Source organism: Scyliorhinus torazame, chromosome 4, assembly GCF_047496885.1.
Source record: "Scyliorhinus torazame isolate Kashiwa2021f chromosome 4, sScyTor2.1, whole genome shotgun sequence".
Taxonomy (NCBI): Eukaryota; Metazoa; Chordata; class Chondrichthyes; order Carcharhiniformes; family Scyliorhinidae; genus Scyliorhinus; species Scyliorhinus torazame.
In genome coordinates, this window is record NC_092710.1 from 371718363 (window position 1) to 371739365 (window position 21003).

Sequence of the window (21003 nt, forward strand, 5' to 3'; positions counted from 1 at the left end):
CTTGTACCTGGGAGACCTTGTACCTGGGAGACCTTGTACCTGGGAGACCTTGTAGCTGGGAGACCTTGTACCTGGGAGACCTTGTAGCTGGGAGACCTTGTACCTGGGAGACCTTGTACCTGGGAGACCTTGTACCTGGGAGACCTTGTAGCTGGGAGACCTTGTACCTGGGAGACCTTGTACCTGGGAGACCTTGTAGCTGGGAGACCTTGTAGCTGGGAGACCTTGTATCTGGGAGACCTTGTACCTGGGAGACCTTGTAGCTGGGAGACCTTGTACCTGGGAGACCTTGTACCTGGGAGACCTTGTACCTGGGAGACCTTGTAGCTGGGAGACCTTGTACCTGGGAGACCTTGTACCTGGGAGACCTTGTACCTGGGAGACCTTGTAGCTGGGAGACCTTGTAGCTGGGAGACCTTGTAGCTGGGAGACCTTGTACCTGGGAGAGCTTGTACCTGGGAGACCTTGTACCTGGGAGACCTTGTACCTGGGAGACCTTGTACCTGGGAGACCTTGTAGCTGGGAGACCTTGTAGCTGGGAGACCTTGTATCTGGGAGACCTTGTACCTGGGAGACCTTGTACCTGGGAGACCTTGTAGCTGGGAGACCTTGTACCTGGGAGACTTGTACCTGGGAGACCTTGTAGCTGGGAGACCTTGTACCTGGGAGACCTTGTACCTGGGAGACCTTGTACCTGGGAGACCTTGTACCTGGGAGACCTTGTAGCTGGGAGACCTTGTACCTGGGAGACCTTGTAGCTGGGAGACCTTGTAGCTGGGAGACCTTGTATCTGGGAGACCTTGTACCTGGGAGACCTTGTAGCTGGGAGACCTTGTAGCTGGGAGACCTTGTACCTGGGAGACCTTATACCTGGGAGACCTTGTACCTGGGAGACCTTGTACCTGGGAGACCTTGTACCTGGGAGACCTTGTACCTGGGAGACCTTGTACCTGGGAGACCTTGTACCTGGGAGACCTTGTAGCTGGGAGACCTTGTAGCTGGGAGACCTTGTATCTGGGAGACCTTGTACCTGGGAGACCTTGTACCTGGGAGACCTTGTAGCTGGGAGACCTTGTACCTGGGAGACTTGTACCTGGGAGACCTTGTAGCTGGGAGACCTTGTAGCTGGGAGACCTTGTACCTGGGAGACCTTGTACCTGGGAGACCTTGTACCTGGGAGACCTTGTAGCTGGGAGACCTTGTAGCTGGGAGACCTTGTAGCTGGGAGACCTTGTACCTGGGAGACCTTGTACCTGGGAGACCTTGTACCTGGGAGACCTTGTACCTGGGAGACCTTGTACCTGGGAGACCTTGTAGCTGGGAGACCTTGTAGCTGGGAGACCTTGTAGCTGGGAGACCTTGTATCTGGGAGACCTTGTACCTGGGAGACCTTGTACCTGGGAGACCTTGTAGCTGGGAGACCTTGTACCTGGGAGACTTGTACCTGGGAGACCTTGTAGCTGGGAGACCTTGTACCTGGGAGACCTTGTACCTGGGAGACCTTGTACCTGGGAGACCTTGTAGCTGGGAGACCTTGTAGCTGGGAGACCTTGTAGCTGGGAGACCTTGTATCTGGGAGACCTTGTACCTGGGAGACCTTGTATCTGGGAGACCTTGTACCTGGGAGACCTTGTACCTGGGAGACCTTGTACCTGGGAGACCTTGTACCTGGGAGACCTTATACCTGGGAGACCTTGTACCTGGGAGACCTTGTACCTGGGAGACCTTGTACCTGGGAGACCTTATATCTGGGAGACCTTGTAGCTGGGAGACCTTGTAGCTGGGAGACCTTGTACCTGGGAGACCTTGTACCTGGGAGACCTTGTACCTGGGAGACCTTGTACCTGGGAGACCTTGTAGCTGGGAGACCTTGTAGCTGGGAGACCTTGTACCTGGGAGACCTTGTACCTGGGGGACCTTGTACCTGGGAGACCTTGTACCTGGGGGACCTTGTACCTGGGAGACCTTGTACCTGGGAGACCTTGTACCTGGGAGACCTTGTACCTGGGAGACTTGTACCTGGGAGACCTTGTATCTGGGAGACCTTGTAGCTGGGAGACCTTGTACCTGGGAGACCTTGTACCTGGGAGACCTTGTACCTGGGAGACCTTGTAGCTGGGAGACCTTGTAGCTGGGAGACCTTGTACCTGGGAGACCTTGTACCTGGGAGACCTTGTACCTGGGAGACCTTGTACCTGGGAGACCTTGTAGCTGGGAGACCTTGTAGCTGGGAGACCTTGTACCTGGGAGACCTTGTACCTGGGAGACCTTGTAGCTGGGAGACCTTGTACCTGGGAGACCTTGTAGCTTGGAGACCTTGTACCTGGGAGACCTTGTACCTGGGAGACCTTGTAGCTGGGAGACCTTGTACCTGGGAGACCTTGTACCTGGGAGACCTTGTACCTGGGAGACCTTGTACCTGGGAGACCTTATACCTGGGAGACCTTGTACCTGGGAGACCTTGTACCTGGGAGACCTTATACCTGGGAGACCTTGTACCTGGGAGACCTTGTAGCTGGGAGACCTTGTAGCTGGGAGACCTTGTACCTGGGAGACCTTGTACCTGGGGGACCTTGTACCTGGGAGACCTTGTACCTGGGGGACCTTGTACCTGGGAGACCTTGTACCTGGGAGACCTTGTACCTGGGAGACCTTGTACCTGGGAGACCTTGTACCTGGGAGACTTGTACCTGGGAGACCTTGTATCTGGGAGACCTTGTAGCTGGGAGACCTTGTACCTGGGAGACCTTGTACCTGGGAGACCTTGTACCTGGGAGACCTTGTAGCTGGGAGACCTTGTAGCTGGGAGACCTTGTACCTGGGAGACCTTGTACCTGGGAGACCTTGTACCTGGGAGACCTTGTAGCTGGGAGACCTTGTAGCTGGGAGACCTTGTACCTGGGAGACCTTGTACCTGGGAGACCTTGTAGCTGGGAGACCTTGTACCTGGGAGACCTTGTAGCTTGGAGACCTTGTACCTGGGAGACCTTGTACCTGGGAGACCTTGTAGCTGGGAGACCTTGTACCTGGGAGACCTTGTACCTGGGAGACCTTGTAGCTGGGAGACCTTGTACCTGGGAGACCTTGTAGCTGGGAGACCTTGTACCTGGGAGACCTTGTAGCTGGGAGACCTTGTACCTGGGAGACCTTGTACCTGGGAGACCTTGTACCTGGGAGACCTTGTACCTGGGAGACCTTGTAGCTGGGAGACCTTGTAGCTGGGAGACCTTGTACCTGGGAGACCTTGTACCTGGGGGACCTTGTACCTGGGAGACCTTGTACCTGGGGGACCTTGTACCTGGGAGACCTTGTACCTGGGAGACCTTGTACCTGGGAGACCTTGTACCTGGGAGACCTTGTACCTGGGAGACTTGTACCTGGGAGACCTTGTATCTGGGAGACCTTGTAGCTGGGAGACCTTGTACCTGGGAGACCTTGTACCTGGGAGACCTTGTACCTGGGAGACCTTGTAGCTGGGAGACCTTGTAGCTGGGAGACCTTGTACCTGGGAGACCTTGTACCTGGGAGACCTTGTACCTGGGAGACCTTGTACCTGGGAGACCTTGTAGCTGGGAGACCTTGTAGCTGGGAGACCTTGTACCTGGGAGACCTTGTACCTGGGAGACCTTGTAGCTGGGAGACCTTGTACCTGGGAGACCTTGTAGCTTGGAGACCTTGTACCTGGGAGACCTTGTACCTGGGAGACCTTGTAGCTGGGAGACCTTGTACCTGGGAGACCTTGTACCTGGGAGACCTTGTACCTGGGAGACCTTGTACCTGGGAGACCTTATACCTGGGAGACCTTGTACCTGGGAGACCTTGTACCTGGGAGACCTTATACCTGGGAGACCTTATACCTGGGAGACCTTGTACCTGGGAGACCTTGTAGCTGGGAGACCTTGTAGCTGGGAGACCTTGTACCTGGGAGACCTTGTACCTGGGGGACCTTGTACCTGGGAGACCTTGTACCTGGGGGACCTTGTACCTGGGAGACCTTGTACCTGGGAGACCTTGTACCTGGGAGACCTTGTACCTGGGAGACTTGTACCTGGGAGACCTTGTATCTGGGAGACCTTGTAGCTGGGAGACCTTGTACCTGGGAGACCTTGTACCTGGGAGACCTTGTACCTGGGAGACCTTGTAGCTGGGAGACCTTGTAGCTGGGAGACCTTGTACCTGGGAGACCTTGTACCTGGGAGACCTTGTACCTGGGAGACCTTGTAGCTGGGAGACCTTGTAGCTGGGAGACCTTGTACCTGGGAGACCTTGTACCTGGGAGACCTTGTAGCTGGGAGACCTTGTACCTGGGAGACCTTGTAGCTTGGAGACCTTGTACCTGGGAGACCTTGTACCTGGGAGACCTTGTAGCTGGGAGACCTTGTACCTGGGAGACCTTGTACCTGGGAGACCTTGTAGCTGGGAGACCTTGTACCTGGGAGACCTTGTAGCTGGGAGACCTTGTACCTGGGAGACCTTGTAGCTGGGAGACCTTGTACCTGGGAGACCTTGTACCTGGGAGACCTTGTACCTGGGAGACCTTGTACCTGGGAGACCTTGTACCTGGGAGACCTTGTAGCTGGGAGACCTTGTAGCTGGGAGACCTTGCCCAGGACGCTGTTTAGTGCTGGTCCATACAATCATAGACCAGGCATAATGGCACCTGGGAGGGTTACCCAGGCCATTGAACGCCCCTGGGTGGTCGGGGACGGGGCAGAGTGGCACCCTGGTACTCTCCCTGGCACCGGGGAAACTTGTTACTGCCAGCCTTCACCCTGACAGTGCTACCCGCCAGGGTGCTGATGTGGCACTTCCAGAGTGCCAGCTGGCAGTGCCAGGGTCCCAGGTGCTAGGTGGGCACTGCCAGGGGTCGGACGAGGGGGGGACTTTTCTATTTGGAGGAGTGGTGAAGCGAGATTTCCCGGGGGCCTCCTCAAGGTTGGGGGGGGGGGGGGGGGGGGGGGAGTGGGTCAAAAAGGTGAGAGATGACAATAATTTATAAATCTGTGTATAATGATGAAGGGGGGAGTAAAGATTGAATAATAATACATTTCATGTCTAATAAATGTTTTTTTCTTGTTGTTAAAACTAATTAGTGATCCTGTGATTCTGTTTCTCCAAATTTATAACAGAGAGTAAAGTTATAAAAGTCCCTTTTGGGGATTCGAAGCCCCTACGCCCGCCTGAAAACGGGCGAGAATCACTCCGGACTGTTTCCTCGAAGGTCGGGAGTGATTCCCGGTTTTCCAGGGGGCTGGGAGAGCCCCGGCGTGTGTCCCGCAGCTCCGGCTGCCGGCGGGGCCTTGCTGTCGGGACCGCGCAAGCGCGCGGTGGCTCACTTTGGCCCGTGCGCCGCCGACATGGCGGAGCCACACAGCGGGTCCGCGCCGAGGAAGGTAGGTCCCGCCCCAGATCGCGATGGCCTGCCGATCGGTGGCCCCCGACCGCGGGACTGGCCACCGCTGAGGCCCCCCGACGGAGTCAGATTCCCCCCCGCCCCCCCACCAGGACCGCCACCGCGGCCTGGGTCCGAGCTCCCGCCGGGTGGTGATGTAAACCACGCCGGCGGGAACCTGGCCGGTCGACCGCGGAGAATCCCCGCGGGGGCCTCTTCCAATGGCCCCCGACCGGTTCCGCGTTGACCGCGCGTGCGTGACCGGCGGGTTCGCGGAAGCCCGTCGTGCCAGATTTCTGCTGTGAACGGCTATTCTCCGCCCCAGTGCCGGGTGGGATTCCGCCGCGGAGGGTCGGAGAATCCCGGCCACAGTGTTCCATTCTGGGATCTTCCCGTCCAGTTATAACCTTAACTGGGATTGTTGTAGTGGCTTTAATATGGAGGGAGTCGTGGATTGGGTCACACAGACCCGATCTCTCTCACACCTTACCCCATCATTCCACCACCCAACACCTCTACAAAGAACAGAGAAATGTACAGGAACAGGCCCTTCGGCCCTCCAAGCCCGTGCCGACCCTGCTGCCCGACGAAACTACAATCTTCTACACTTCCTGGGTCCGTATCCTTCTATTCCCATCCTATTCATGTATTTGTCAAGATGCCCCTTAAATGTCACTATCGTCCCTGCCTCCACTACCTCCTCCGGTAGCGAGTTCCAGGCACCCACTACCCTCTGCGTAAAAAAACTTGCCTCGTACTGTTACGAGGGTTATGAGTTAAGGGTTAAGAGACATTGCAATTAGTCGTCTCATTTATGTTAAGTATCCATTAATTGACACTGATATGTAAAGGGGCTTCCGGTGGCCTCTGTCAGGTGATGTATAGTCAGAGTTTTGTGCAGAGGCTGTTGGAATGAAATAAATGTGTGTTTGTGAAAAAGGGACAGAACTTTAGACTCTCCATATCACAGCAACTAAAACGTCTAACAATTGGCAGCAGAGGATGGTTGCTGTGTAAATGTGAAGGGTTGAAAGATACAACTTTCCAGATCAAACCAAGGAGTGAGTGAGAAAAGAAAAAAAGGGATATATGGCTGAACCGAGGATACAGATGGCTGGATATGACTATCCTCCCTTATTCTCTGAAAGGGAATCGTACGACCAATGGAGAAGTGCAGTAGTTATGTGGACTAAAGTAACTGCTTTGGGAAAGAGAAAACAAGGTAAGGCATTGGCTCTTTCTCTACCATATGGCAGTAAAATCCGAAACAAAGTGCTTTCTGAGCTGGAATTGGAAGAGTTAGACCCAGAAGAAGGTCTGGAGACTTTATTACATTATTTGGATAAGATTTACAAGAAAGATGACTTGTTAAGTGCGTATGAAGCATGGTCGGATTTTGATAAGTTCCGGAAAATGGAGGAATTCTCCATGGAAGACTATATAATGGAATTTGGCAGACTATATAAAAGGCTGCAGAAACACAACCTGGAATTTCCATAGTCTGTGTTGGCCTTTAAATTACTTGACTGTGCTGGAGTGAGCAACATGGATAGGCTCCTGGTTTTGACAGGAGTTCAGTTTACTGATAAGGATATCTTATTCGAACAGATGACAAAAGCTTTACAAACGTTTCTGGGGAAACATTTGATTCCGATGGCTCTGATGATCCAAATAGGTCAGCCTGCAATAAGGCAGAATATGGAAGATACACTAGTAACAGGATGGTGAAATCGTATGGCTACGAACAGGGCTCAAGACTATAGACGGAGACCGAGACAAGGAAATTATGAAAACAGAAACCCAGTTAGAACCTACAATAGGAAGATGAACCCCAGAAATGCACGGGGCATGATAAATCGATGTTTTCGATGTGACTCTCAATCCCATTATGCTTTCAACTGTCCAACTCGTTATGATAGAGTGTTTGAAGCGACACATGACACGGAAGAGTCAGAAGAGGAAAAAGATAGTGACCAGAAAGAAGGCATTGTCCTATTGACAAACAGTTTTACGCCGGTAATGAGGGTGTTGGTTGCAGAATCCTTCAGCTGTGCTGTATTGGACAGTGGCTGCACATCTACTGTGTGTGGAATTGACTGGTTAAAATGTTACCTGGACTCTTTGAATGCTGAAAATCGTAACAAGGTTAAGGAATTTGAAAGTTCCACAGGTTTCAGGTTTGGGGATGATAATACTCTGAAGTCGCTGAAAAGAGTGGTGATCCCTTGCAATATTGCCGGAGTGAATCATTTCATTAGCACGGATGTTGTATCAAGCGAGATACCTTTGCTTCTGAGCAGACCGTCGATGAAGAAAGCTCACATGAAACTGGATATGGAACAGGATAAGGCAACAGTTTTTGGAAAGACGGTGGACTTACAATTTACACAGTCGGGACACTATTGTATTCCATTACTGACAAATAATATTTCAAGTAGAGTGGTTAAGGATGTGTTAATGGCAGTTGAAAATGGGACTTTAGCTGATTAAAAAGCTTGTTGTATTAAAACTGCAGAGGCAATTTGCACATCCATCTCCTCGGAGGCTGAAAAATGTATTAAAGGATGCAGGGGTAAGGGATGACGACTATACTAAACTGATAGAACAGGTTAGTGACCGCTGTGAAGTTTGTAGGAAGTACAGAAGGACACCAGCATGGCCGATAGTAACCCTACCTTTGGCCAGGGATTTTAACGACATTGTGGCCATGGACCTTAAGATCTGGGATAAAGCAAATAATATATTTATTTTGCATTTTGTAGATTTAGTCAATCAACGATTGTACGAAGTAAAGAAAAGAGAGTAATTCTGGATCAAATCGTGGAAAAATGGATAGGGACAGGAATGGGTCCACCGGAAAAATTCCTTACGGACAATGGGGGAGAATTTGCTAATGATGAGTTTAGGGATATGTGTGAAAACATGAATATCAGAGTTATGAATACGGCTGCAGAAAGCCCATTTAGTAATGGTGTCTGTGAAAGAAATCATGCTGTCATCGATGACATGCTTCGGAAAATGTTGGCAGATCGACCAAATTGCAGACTAAATTCAGCTTTAGCATGGGCAGTACATGCAAAGAATTCATTGCAGAGGGTTGGGGGCTAAAGACTTTATCAATAAGTGTTTGGTAGAAATCCTAAAATTCCGTCCATTTTGGATGACCGGCCTCCAGCTTGGAGGGGACTACAATTAGCTCTGCTTTTGCTGAACATTTAAATGCATTACATAGCAGTAGAAAAGCTTTTTTGGAAGCAGAAGTCTCTGAAAGAATTCGCAGAGCTTTAAGACATAACGTACGGCCATCAGATGCCGTTTTTCAACAAGGAGGCATGGTATACTATAAGTGAGACAATTCTAATGAATGGAAAGGCCCAGGGAAGATCATAGGCATAGATGGCAAAACAATTATTTTGCAACATGGTAATCAAACTGTTAGGGTACATTCATCAAGGATAATGGGTACAGATTACAAATTTTCAAATTTAGACAGAGCAGACAGACATGACGAGGAACCAGAGTCATCTGGTATGCATGTGTTACAGAACTATGAGGACCAGTTAACTGATATAGACAGGGTTTCTGTGGAGGAACACAACACTTCTGATGAATTCGAACAGGCCATTTTTCCGAAAGGGCAACTGCCAAAAGTTGGTACAAAAGTGACATACTTGCCTGAAGGGTCTAGTCAATGGAAGGATGCAACTTTTATTAGTAGAACAGGGAAGGCCACTGGAAAGTATAAACATTGGTTGAATGTACAGCATTCAGGGGAAGGAGTCAAGACAATGGATTGGGAAAACAAAGTTCAAAAATGGAGGGCACAGAAACGCAGGGCCAGTTCAGATAGTACATCGGATAGTGAACAGGTCCGCAGGAAAAGGTCGAGAACTACTGAAAGGACATCACTCAGCAGAGGGGAAAGATCAAGCAGTAGCAGTACAGAACGAGATACCAGGCGGGCGAGGGGACGTAGTTTATCAAGGTCTCGGAACATGAGTAAGACTATAAATGCTAATAGGAGTAGAAGCCCACATGCACGTGAGATTTTGGTGGCTTCAAATAAATTAGATGAAAAAGTTATCAAAGAAGCTAAACAGCAAGAATTGCATAGTTGGGAGTGAATTTGGGGTATACACGGAAGTACCGGATAGGGGACAAAGAGCTCTATCCCACAGATGGATTTGCACAGAAAAGGTTCTTCCGGGTGGAACTTATAAGGCAAAGGCCAGGCTTGTGGCAAGGGGATTTGAAGAAAACTTAGATCAGGATTTAAGGGTAGATTCACCTACAGCAGGAAAGGTTATTTTAAAGATCTTCTTGGCTCTATTAGCCACAAAGGCATGGGAATGCAAATCTATAGATATAAAAGCTGCCTTTTTGCAGGGGCATCAGCTCCAGAGAGACATTTTTCTCCGTCCTCCTAAAGAAGCAGCTAACACAGAAGGGGTACTCTGGAAGTTGTACAAATGTGTATGTGGTTTAAATGATGCATCTAGAGTCTGGTATTTTTCAGTAGGTAAGAAGGTAAGTAAGTGATTTTTACTTATTTTTACTTTTATACCTTTTTTCAAATTGTGTGTGTCGGGGGGAAACTGAAGTGACATCACAGAAAAGCTGTGGCTAGTATTTGGTAACTAATTAAACATAATTACTTAATTATAATTTAGAGGGATATCTAAGCCAGAGGTCGGAGAGTATTATAGTTAGCTATCGCATTTCTATTAGAAATCTAGTGCTAGGAAACAGATAGTTGACAGTAACTTTGAAATTTAAAAAAAAAATATTTTAAAAAAAGGCAAATTTTAATTTTAATTAATTGACGCAATGTCAGTTAGAGGGGTGCTGTGCTCTGACTGTGAGATGTGGCAGGTCCGGGAGGCTTCCAGCGTCCCGGATGGCTTCATCTGCAGAAAGTGCACCCAACTGGAGCTCCTCACAGACCGCATGGTTCGGTTGGAGCAGCAATTGGATGCACTTAGGAGCATGCAGGTGGTGGAAAGCGTCATAGATTGCAGTTATGTAAATGTGGTCACACCCAAGGTGCAGGCAGAGAAATGGGTGACCACCAGAAAGGGCAGGCAGTCAGTGCAGGAATCCCCTGTGGTTGTCCCCCTCTCGAACAGATATACCCCTTTGGATACTGTCGGGGGGGGATAGCCTATCAGGGGAAAACAGCAGCAGCCAGAGCAGTGGCACCACGGCTGGCTCTGATGTTCAGAAGGGAGGGTCAAAGCGCAGAAGAGTAATAGTAATAGGGGACTCTATAGTCAGGGGCACAGCTAGGCGCTTCTGTGGACGTGAAAGAGACTCCAAGATTGTATGTTGCTTCCCTGGTGCCAGGGTCCAGGATGTCTCCGAACAGGTAGAGGGCATCCTGAAGGGGGAGGGCAAACAGGCAGAGGTCGTTGTACATATTGGTACTAACGACATAGGCAGGAAGGGGCATGAGGTCCTGCAGCAGGAGTTCAGGGAGCTAGGCAGAAAGTTAAAAGACAGGACCTCGAGGGTTGTAATCTCGGGATTACTCCCTGTGCCACGTGCCAGTGAGGCTAGAAATAGGAAGATAGAGCAGACAAACACGTGGCTAAACAGCTGGTGTAGGAGGGAGGGTTTACATTATCTGGACCACTGGGAGCTCTTCCGGGGCAGGTGTGACCTGTATAAGAAGGACGGGTTGCATCTAAACCGGAGAGGCATAAATATCCTGGCCGCGAGGTTTGCTCGTGTCACAAGGGAGGGTTTAAACTAGTATGGCAGGGGGGTGGGCACGGGAGCAATAGGTCAGAAGGTGAGAGCATTGAGGGAGAACTAGGGAATAGGGACAGTGTGGCTCTGAGGCAGAGCAGACAGGGAGAAGTTGCTGAACACAGCGGGTCTGGTGGCCTGAAGTGCATATGTTTTAATGCAAGGAGCATTACGGGTAAGGCAGATGAACTTAGAGCTTAGATTAGTACTTGGAACTATGATGTTGTTGCCATTACAGAGACCTGGTTGAGGGAAGGGCAGGATTGGCAGCTAAACGTTCCAGGATTTAGATGTTTCAGGCGGGATAGAGGGGGATGTAAAAGGGGAGGTGGAGTTGCGCTACTTGTTCGGGAGAATATCACAGCTATACTGCGAGAGGACACCTCAGAGGGCAGTGAGGCTATATGGGTAGAGATCAGGAATAAGAAGGGTGCAGTCACAATGTTGGGGGTATACTACAGGCCTCCCAACAGCCAGCGGGAGATAGAGGAGCAGATAGGTAGACAGATTTTGGAAAAGAGTAAAAACAACAGGGTTGTGGTGATGGGAGACTTCAACTTCCCCAATATTGACTGGGACTCACTTAGTGCCAGGGGCTTAGACGGGGCGGAGTTTGTAAGGAGCATCCAGGAGGGCTTCTTAAAACAATATGTAGACAGTCCAACTAGGGAAGGGGCGGTACTGGACCTGGTATTGGGGAATGAGCCCGGCCAGGTGGTAGATGTTTCAGTAGGGGAGCATTTCGGTAACAGTGACCACAATTCAGTAAGTTTTAAAGTACTGGTGGACAAGGATAAGAGTGGTCCGAGGATGAATGTGCTAAATTGGGGGAAGGCTAATTATAACAATATTAGGCGGGAACTGAAGAACATAGATTGGGGGCGGATGTTTGAGGGCAAATCAACATCTGACATGTGGGAGGCTTTCAAGTGTCAGTTGAAAGGAATACAGGACCGGCATGTTCCTGTGAGGAAGAAAGATAAATACGGCAATTTTCGGGAACCTTGGATGACGAGTGATATTGTAGGCCTCGTCAAAAAGAAAAAGGAGGCATTTGTCAGGGCTAAAAGGCTGGGAACAGACGAAGCCTGCGTGGAATATAAGGAAAGTAGGAAGGAACTTAAGCAAGGAGTCAGGAGGGCTAGAAGGGGTCACGAAAAGTCATTGGCAAATAGGGTTAAGGAAAATCCCAAGGCTTTTTACACGTACATAAAAAGCAAGAGGGTAGCCAGGGAAAGGGTTGGCCCACTGAAGGATAGGCAAGAGAATCTATGTGTGGAGCCAGAGGAAATGGGCGAGGTACTAAATGAATACTTTGCATCAGTATTCACCAAAGAGAAGGAATTGGTAGATGTTGAGTCTGGAGAAGGGGGTGTAGATAGCCTGGGTCACATTGTGATCCAAAAAGACGAGGTGTTGGGTGTCTTAAAAAATATTAAGGTAGATAAGTCCCCAGGGCCTGATGGGATCTACCCCAGAATACTGAAGGAGGCTGGAGAGGAAATTGCTGAGGTCTTGACAGAAATTTTTGGATCCTCGCTGTCTTCAGGGGATGTCCCGGAGGACTGGAGAATAGCCAATGTTGTTCCTCTGTTTAAGAAGGGTAGCAAGGATAATCCCGGGAACTACAGGCCGGTGAGCCTTACTTCAGTGGTAGGGAAATTACTGGAGAGAATTCTTCGAGACAGGATCTACTCCCATTTGGAAGCAAATGGACGTATTAGTGAGAGGCAGCACGGTTTTGTGAAGGGGAGGTCGTGTCTCACTAACTTGATAGAGTTTTTCGAGGAGGTCACTAAGATGATTGATGCAGGTAGGGCAGTAGATGTTGTCTATATGGACTTCAGTAAGGCCTTTGACAAGGTCCCTCATGGTAGACTATTACAAAAGGTGAAGTCACACGGGATCAGGGGTGAGCTGGCAAGGTGGATACAGAACTGGCTAGGCCATAGAAGGCAGAGAGTAGCAATGGAGGGATGCTTTTCTAATTGGAGGGCTGTGACCAGTGGTGTTCCACAGGGATCAGTGCTGGGACCTTTGCTCTTTGTAGTATATATAAATGATTTGGAGGAAAATGTAACTGGTCTGATTAGTAAGTTTGCAGACGACACAAAGGTTGGTGGAATTGCGGATAGCGATGAGGACTGTCGGAGGATACAGCAGGATTTAGATTGTCTGGAGACTTGGGCGGAGAGATGGCAGATGGAGTTTAATCCAGACAAATGTGAGGTAATGCATTTTGGAAGGTCTAATGCAGGTAGGGAATATACAGTGAATGGTAGAACCCTCAAGAGTATTGAAAGTCAAAGAGATCTAGGAGTACAGGTCCACAGGTCATTGAAAGGGGCAACACAGGTGGAGAAGGTAGTCAAGAAGGCATACGGCATGCTTGCCTTCATTGGCTGGGGCATTGAATATAAGAATTGGCAAGTCATGTTGCAGCTGTATAGAACCTTAGTTAGGCCACACTTGGAGTATAGTGTTCAATTCTGGTCGCCACACTACCAGAAGGATGTGGAGGCTTTAGAGAGGGTGCAGAAGAGATTTACCAGAATGTTGCCTGGTATGGAGGGCATTAGCTATGAGGAGCGGTTGAATAAACTCGGTTTGTTCTCACTGGAACGAAGGAGGTTGAGGGGAGACCTGATAGAGGTATACAAAATTATGAGGGGCATAGACAGAGTGGATAGTTAGAGGCTTTTCCCCAGGGTAGAGGGGTCAATTACTAGGGGGCATAGGTTTAAGGTGAGAGGGGCAAGGTTTAGCGTAGATGTACGAGGCAAGTTTTTTACGCAGAGGGTAGTGGGTGCCTGGAACTCGCTACCGGAGGAGGTGGTGGAAGCAGGGACGATAGTGACATTTAAGGGGCATCTTGACAAATATATGAATAGGATGGGAATAGAAGGATACGGACCCAGTAAGTGTAGAAGATTGTAGTTTAGTCGGGCAGCATGGTCGGCACGGGCTTGGAGGGCCGAAGGGCCTGTTCCTGTGCTGTACATTTCTTTGTTCTCTTTGTTCTAGTAAGGTCAGTTTTGTTAAAGTTAGGCTGTTGCCAGTTGAAAGCAGATCCTGCAATGTTCTACTGGCACGATAAAGGAAATCTTTCTGGCATTTTTATGATGCATGTCGATGATTTTTTGTGGGGTGGGACTAGTGATTTTGAAGCTATTGTAATCTCTGTTTTGAGGAAAGAATTCAGGGTTGGAAGTCAGGCTTCCGGTGCATTTAAATATATTGGAAATTGGACAGACTAAGTTAGGGGCAACTTTACGTCAGCAATCTTATTTGGAAAGCTTCAGCCCAATAGCAATTAGTCGTGGCTGAGTTTCACAAAAAGACGCGATGGTTTCAAAGGTAGAAAAAGAGCAACTGCGAAGTTTAATTGAGCAACTGAACTGGTTAGGTAGACAGACTAGACCGGACGTGAGTTTTGATGTCTTTGAGTTGAGTACAAAAGTGAATGATCCCAAAGTGGAAGACATAATAAGAGCAAATAAAGCGTTGGCCAAACTAAAAATCCCCCCTCCATTCTCAATCCCCCCTCCATTCTCAATCCCCCCCTCCATTCTCAATCCCCCCTCCATTCTCAATCCCCCCTCCATTCTCAATCCCCCTCCATTCTCAATCCCCCTCCATTCTCAATCCCCCCCTCCATTCTCAATCCCCCCTCCATTCTCAATCCACCCTCCATTCTCAATCCACCCTCCATTCTCAATCCCCTCCATTCTCAATCCCCCCTCCATTCTCAATCCCCCCTCCATTCTCAATCCCCCCTCCATTCTCAATCCCCCTCCATTCTCAATCCCCCTCCATTCTCAATCCCCCTCCATTCTCAATCCCCCTCCATTCTCAATCCCCCCTCCATTCTCAATCCCCTCCATTCTCAATCCCCCCTCCATTCTCAATCCCCCCTCCATTCTCAATCCCCCTCCATTCTCAATCCCCCCTCCATTCTCAATCCCCCCCTCCATTCTCAATCCCCCCTCCATTCTCAATCCCCCCTCCATTCTCAATCCCCCCTCCATTCTCAATCCCCCCTCCATTCTCAATCCCCCCTCCATTCTCAATCCCCCCTCCATTCTCAATCCCCCCTCCATTCTCAATCCCCCCTCCATTCTCAATCCCCCCTCCATTCTCAATCCCCCTCCATTCTCAATCCCCCTCCATTCTCAATCCCCCCTCCATTCTCAATCCCCCTCCATTCTCAATCCCCCCTCCATTCTCAATCCCCCTCCATTCTCAATCCCCCTCCATTCTCAATCCCCCTCCATTTTCAATCCCCCCTCCATTCTCAATCCCCCTCCATTCTCAATCCCCCCTCCATTCTCAATCCCCCCTCCATTCTCAATCCCCCTCCATTCTCAATCCCCCTCCATTCTCAATCCCCCCTCCATTCTCAATCCCCCCTCCATTCTCAATCCCCCTCCATTCTCAATCCCCCTCCATTCTCAATCCCCCCTCCATTCTCAATCCCCCTCCATTCTCAATCCCCCCTCCATTCTCAATCCCCCTCCATTCTCAATCCCCCTCCATTCTCAATCCCCCATCCATTCTCAATCCCCCCTCCATTCTCAATCCCCCTCCATTCTCAATCCCCCCTCCATTCTCAATCCCCCCTCAATTCTCAATCCCCCCCTCCATTCTCAATCCCCCCTCCATTCTCAATCCCCCCTCCATTCTCAATCCCCCTCCATTCTCAATCCCCCTCCATTCTCAATCCCCCCCTCCATTCTCAATCCCCCCTCCATTCTCAATCCACCCTCCATTCTCAATCCACCCTCCATTCTCAATCCCCCTCCATTCTCAATCCCCCTCCATTCTCAATCCCCCCTCCATTCTCAATCCCCCCCTCCATTCTCAATCCCCCCTCCATTCTCAATCCCCCCTCCATTCTCAATCCCCCCTCCATTCTCAATCCCCCCTCCATTCTCAATCCCCCCTCCATTCTCAATCCCCCCCTCCATTCTCAATCCCCCTCCATTCTCAATCCCCCCCTCCATTCTCAATCCCCCCCTCCATTCTCAATCCACCCTCCATTCTCAATCCACCCTCCATTCTCAATCCCCCTCCATTCTCAATCCCCCTCCATTCTCAATCCCCCCTCCATTCTCAATCCCCCCCTCCATTCTCAATCCCCCCTCCATTCTCAATCCCCCCTCCATTCTCAATCCCCCCTCCATTCTCAATCCCCCCTCCATTCTCAATCCACCCTCCATTCTCAATCCCCCTCCATTCTCAATCCACCCTCCATTCTCAATCCCCCCTCCATTCTCAATCCCCCCTCCATTCTCAATCCCCCCTCCATTCTCAATCCCCCCCTCCATTCTCAATCCCCCTCCATTATCAATCCCCCTCCATTCTCAATCCCCCCTCCATTCTCAATCCCCCCTCCATTCTCAATCACCTCCATTCTCAATCCCCCCTCCATTCTCAATCCCCCCTCCATTCTCAATCCCCCTCCATTCTCAATCCCCCCTCCATTCTCAATCCACCCTCCACTCTTCATTGTCCCCTCTCTCTGTCTCTCTGTCTCTGTCTCTCTCTCTCTCTCTCACTTGCTCTCTCTCTGTCTCACTCTCTGACTCTCTCTGTCTCTCTATCTCTGTCTCTCTCTCTCTGTCCCACACACTCTCTCTTCTCTCTCTCTGTCTCCCTCTCTGTGTCTCTCTCTGTCTCTCTGTCTCTGTCTCTCTCACTCTCTCTCTCTCTGTCTCTCTCTCTCTCTCGATGTCCCCCTCTCTCTCTGTCCCTCTCTCTGTCCCCCTCTCTCTGTCCCTCTCTCTCTGTCTCTGTCTCTCTCTCTCTGTCTCTCTCTCTCTCTCTCTCTCTCTATCCCTCTCTCTCTCTGTCTCTCTATATGTCCCCCTCTCTCTCTGTCTCTCCCTCTCTCTTCTCTTCCCATTCCATCCCCTCTCAGACCTCCGTCCCCTCCTCTCCTATCCCCACCCCAAAACCTCCATCCCAACCTCTCCCCTTAACCTCCCAACCCCCAACCACTCCCTCAGCCCCTCATTCTCTCCCTGTACCCTCCTCTTCAAACCCTCTCCTTCCCAACCTCCATCCTCTCCATTTCCCAGCCCTCCATCACCTCCCTCACCCCCCTCTCCCCTCCCCTAACCAGCCCTCCATCCCCTCACCCTCCTCTCCCCTCCCCGAACCAGCCCTCCATCCCCTCACCCCCCTCTCCCCTCCCCGAACCAGCCCTCCATCCCCTCACCCTCCTCTCCCCTCCCCGAACCAGCCCTCCATCCCCTCACCCCCCTCTCCCCTCCCCGAACCAGCCCTCCATTCCCTCACCCCCCTCTCCCCTCCCCGAACCAGCCCTCCATCCCCTCACCCCCCTCTCCCCTCCCCGAACCAGCCCTCCATCCCCTCACCCCCCTCTCCCCTCCCCGAACCAGCCCTCCATCCCCTTACACCCCTCTCCCCTCCCCGAACTAGCCCTCCATCCCCTCACCCCCTCTCCCCTCCCCGAACCAGCCCTCAATCCCCTCACCCCCCACTCCCCTCCCCGAACCAGCCCTCCATCCCCTCACCCCCCTCTCCCCTCCCCTAACCAGTCCTCCATCCCCTCACCCCCCTCTCCCCTCCCCTCCCCGAACCAGCCCTCCATCCCCTCACCCCCCTCTCCCCTCCCCTCCCCGAACCAGCCCTCCATCCCCTTACCCCCCTCTCCCCTCCCCGAACTAGCCCTCCATCCCCTCCCCTCACCCTCCTCTCCCCTCCCCGAACCAGCCCTCCATCCCCTCACCCCCCACTCCCCTCCCCGAACCAGCCCTCCATCCCCTCCCCTCACCCCCCTCTCCCCTCCCCGAACCAGCCCTCCATCCCCTCACCCCCCTCTCCCCTCCCCGAACCAGCCCTCCATCCCCTCACCCCCTCTCCCCTCCCCGAACCAGCCCTCCATCCCCTCACCCCCCTCTCCCCTCCCCGAACTAGCCCTCCATCCCCTCACCCCCCTCTCCCCTCCCCTCACCCCCCACTCCCCTCCCCGAACCAGCCCTCCATCCCCTCCCCTCACCCCCCTCTCCCCTCCCCGAACCAGCCCTCCATCCCCTCACCCCCCTCTCCCCTCCCCGAACCAGCCCTCCATCCCCTCACCCCCTCTCCCCTCCCCGAACCAGCCCTCCATCCCCTCACCCCCCTCTCCCCCCCCCGAACCAGCCCTCCATCCCCTCACCCTCCTCTCCCCTCCCCGAACCAGCCCTCCATCCCCTCACCCTCCTCTCCCCTCCCCGAACCAGCCCTCCATCCCCTCACCCTCCTCTCCCCTCCCCGAACCAGCCCTCCATCCCCTCACCCCCCTCTCCCCTCCCCGAACCAGCCCTCCATCCCCCCACCCCCCTCTCCCCTCCCCCAGACAGCCCTCCATCCCCTCACCCCCTCTCCCCTCCCCGAACCAGCCCTCCATCCCCTCCCCTCACCCTCCTCTCCCCGAACTAGCCCTCCATCCCCTCACCCCCCTCTCCCCTCCCCGAACCAGCCCTCCAACCCCTCCCCTCACCCCCCTCTCCCCTCCCCGAACCAGCCCTCCATCCCCTCCCCTCACCCTCCTCTCCCCGAACTAGCCCTCCATCCCCTCACCCCCCTCTCCCCTCCCCGAACCAGCCCTCCAACCCCTCCCCTCACCCCCCTCTCCCCTCCCCGAACCAGACCTCCATCCCCTCCCCTCACCCTCCTCTCCCCGAACTAGCCCTCCATCCCCTCACCCCCCTCTCCCCTCCCCTAACCAGCCCTCCATCCCCTCACCCCCATCTCCCCTCCCCGAACCAGCCCTCCATCCCCTGACCCCCCTCTCCCCTCCCCGAACCAGCCCTCCATCCCCTCCCCTCACCCCCCTCTCCCCTCCCCGAACCAGCCCTCCATCCCCTCACCCCCCTCTCCCCTCCCCGAACCAGCCCTCCATCCCCTCCCCTCACCCCCCTCTCCCCTCCCCGAACCAGCCCTCCATCCCCTCACCCCCCTCTCCCCTCCCCGAACCAGCCCTCCATCCCCTCAACCCCCTCTCCCCTCCCCGAACCAGCCCTCCATCCCCTCCCCTCACCCCCCTCTCCCCTCCCCGAACCAGCCCTCCATCCCCTCACCCCCCTCTCCCCTCCCCGAACCAGCCCTCCATCCCCTCACCCCCCTCTCCCCTCCCCGAACCAGCCCTCCATCCCCTTACCCCCCTCTCCCCTCCCCTCACCCCCCTCTCCCCTCCCCTCACCCCCCCTCTCCCCTCCCCGAACCAGCCCTCCATCCCCTCACCCCCCTCTCCCCTCCCCGAACCAGCCCTCCATCCCCTCACCCCCCTCTCCCCTCCCCGAACCAGCCCTCCCTCCCCTCACCCCCTCTCCCCTCCCCGAACCAGCCCTCCATCCCCTCACCTCACCCCCTCGCCCATCCCCGAACCAGCCCTCCCTCCCCTCACCTCATCCCCTCTCCCCTCCCCGAACCAGCCCTCCATCCCCTCACCTCACCCCCCCTCTCCCCTCCCCGAACCAGCCCTCCATCCCCTCACCTCACCCCCTCTCCCCTCCCAGAACCAGCCCTCCATCCCCTCACCTCACCCTCTCTCCCCTCCCCGAACCAGCCCTCCATCCTATCCCCTCACGCCCCTCTCCCCTCCCCTCACCAGTCCTCCATCCCCTCCCCTCACCCCCCTCTCCCCTCCCCTCACCCCCCTCTCCCCTCCCCGAACCAGCCCTCCATCCCCTCACCTCACCCCCTCTCCCCTCCCCGAACCAGCCCTCCATCCCCTCACCCCCTCTCCCCTCACCTCACCCCCCCTCTCCCCTCCCCTAACCAGCCCTCCATCCCCTCCCCTCACCCCCCTCTCCCCTCCCCTCACCCCCCCTCTCCCCTCCCCGAACCAGCCCTCCATCCCCTCACCTCACCCCCTCTCCCCTCCCCGAACCAGCCCTCCATCCCCTCACCCCCTCTCCCCTCACCTCACCCCCCCTCTCCCCTCCCCTAACCAGCCCTCCATCCCCTCCCCTCACCCCCCTCTCCCCTCCCAGAACCAGCCCCCCATCCCCTCCCCTCACCCCCCTCTCCCCTCCCCTCACCCCCCTCTCCCCTCCCCTAACCAGCCCTCCATTTGCCGACCCCCATCTCTTGCCCCTCCACTCCACATTCTCCATTCCCTTTCAGTTCCTCCTTTACCCCCCGAGGCCTCGCTCCGCGTCCCAATCCTCTTGCCGCTCCCCCTCTCCAACGCTCACCCCTCATCCTTTTACTGCCCTCCCCCTGTGCCCCCTCCCCTCCCTCTCCCACCGCCCCGCTTTCAGGGGAGGGGGAATTGGACCAGGAGTTAGTTGTGGGGGATTTCCAAACACCAAGCTGCTGCTTCCCGGACCATTCCAAACGCAAACGGAAAGCAAAGTGCCCGTCTCAAGCGGGGGGGGGGCGCTTCCTTACCAATTCAGGCCGCACATTTGTCACTCATGGAGCACCCGAGATAGGAAACAGTGCGATGGATACTGCTCGCTCACTGGAAGCTTCATCAAGCCCCGCAAAGCTGACACACCACATTCCCTCCTCTGACATCAGCACATCCAGCAGGGAGAGTCCAATCAAATGGAAGACAACTGCCACTGCGTGCCCCGGGCACAGCCTCTCACCCAGTGACAACAGGTAAACACAGCGGGCATGACCCCCAGCCTCACAGCTTTTAACCTCTCACTCACCAAACTGCAACATAACTGACCCACATGAAAGGGCAGTCCAGACACTGCCAGCGGATCGGGGGGGGGTTAAATACGGAATAACAGATACCCGGGAGTTACAGACTGGAATCTAATCGAGGGGTTCAGGGTGGTTTATATATAGAATAACAGATACCCGGGAGTGAGTTATAGACTGGAATCTAATCGAGGGGT

At 53.4% G+C, this 21003-nt stretch overlaps 1 long non-coding RNA gene across 1 annotated transcript in view; it reads right to left on the reverse strand.

Annotated features, from left to right (window-relative positions):
• Positions 1–20669, reverse strand: part of LOC140411789 (uncharacterized) — a 209003-nt gene extending 188334 nt beyond the window's left edge. Inside the window, exon 1 of the long non-coding RNA XR_011941004.1 lies at positions 20543–20669. This is a non-coding gene — a long non-coding RNA (uncharacterized lncRNA). The remainder of the gene's footprint in view (positions 1–20542) is intronic.
• Positions 20670–21003: the final 334 nt, after the last annotated feature.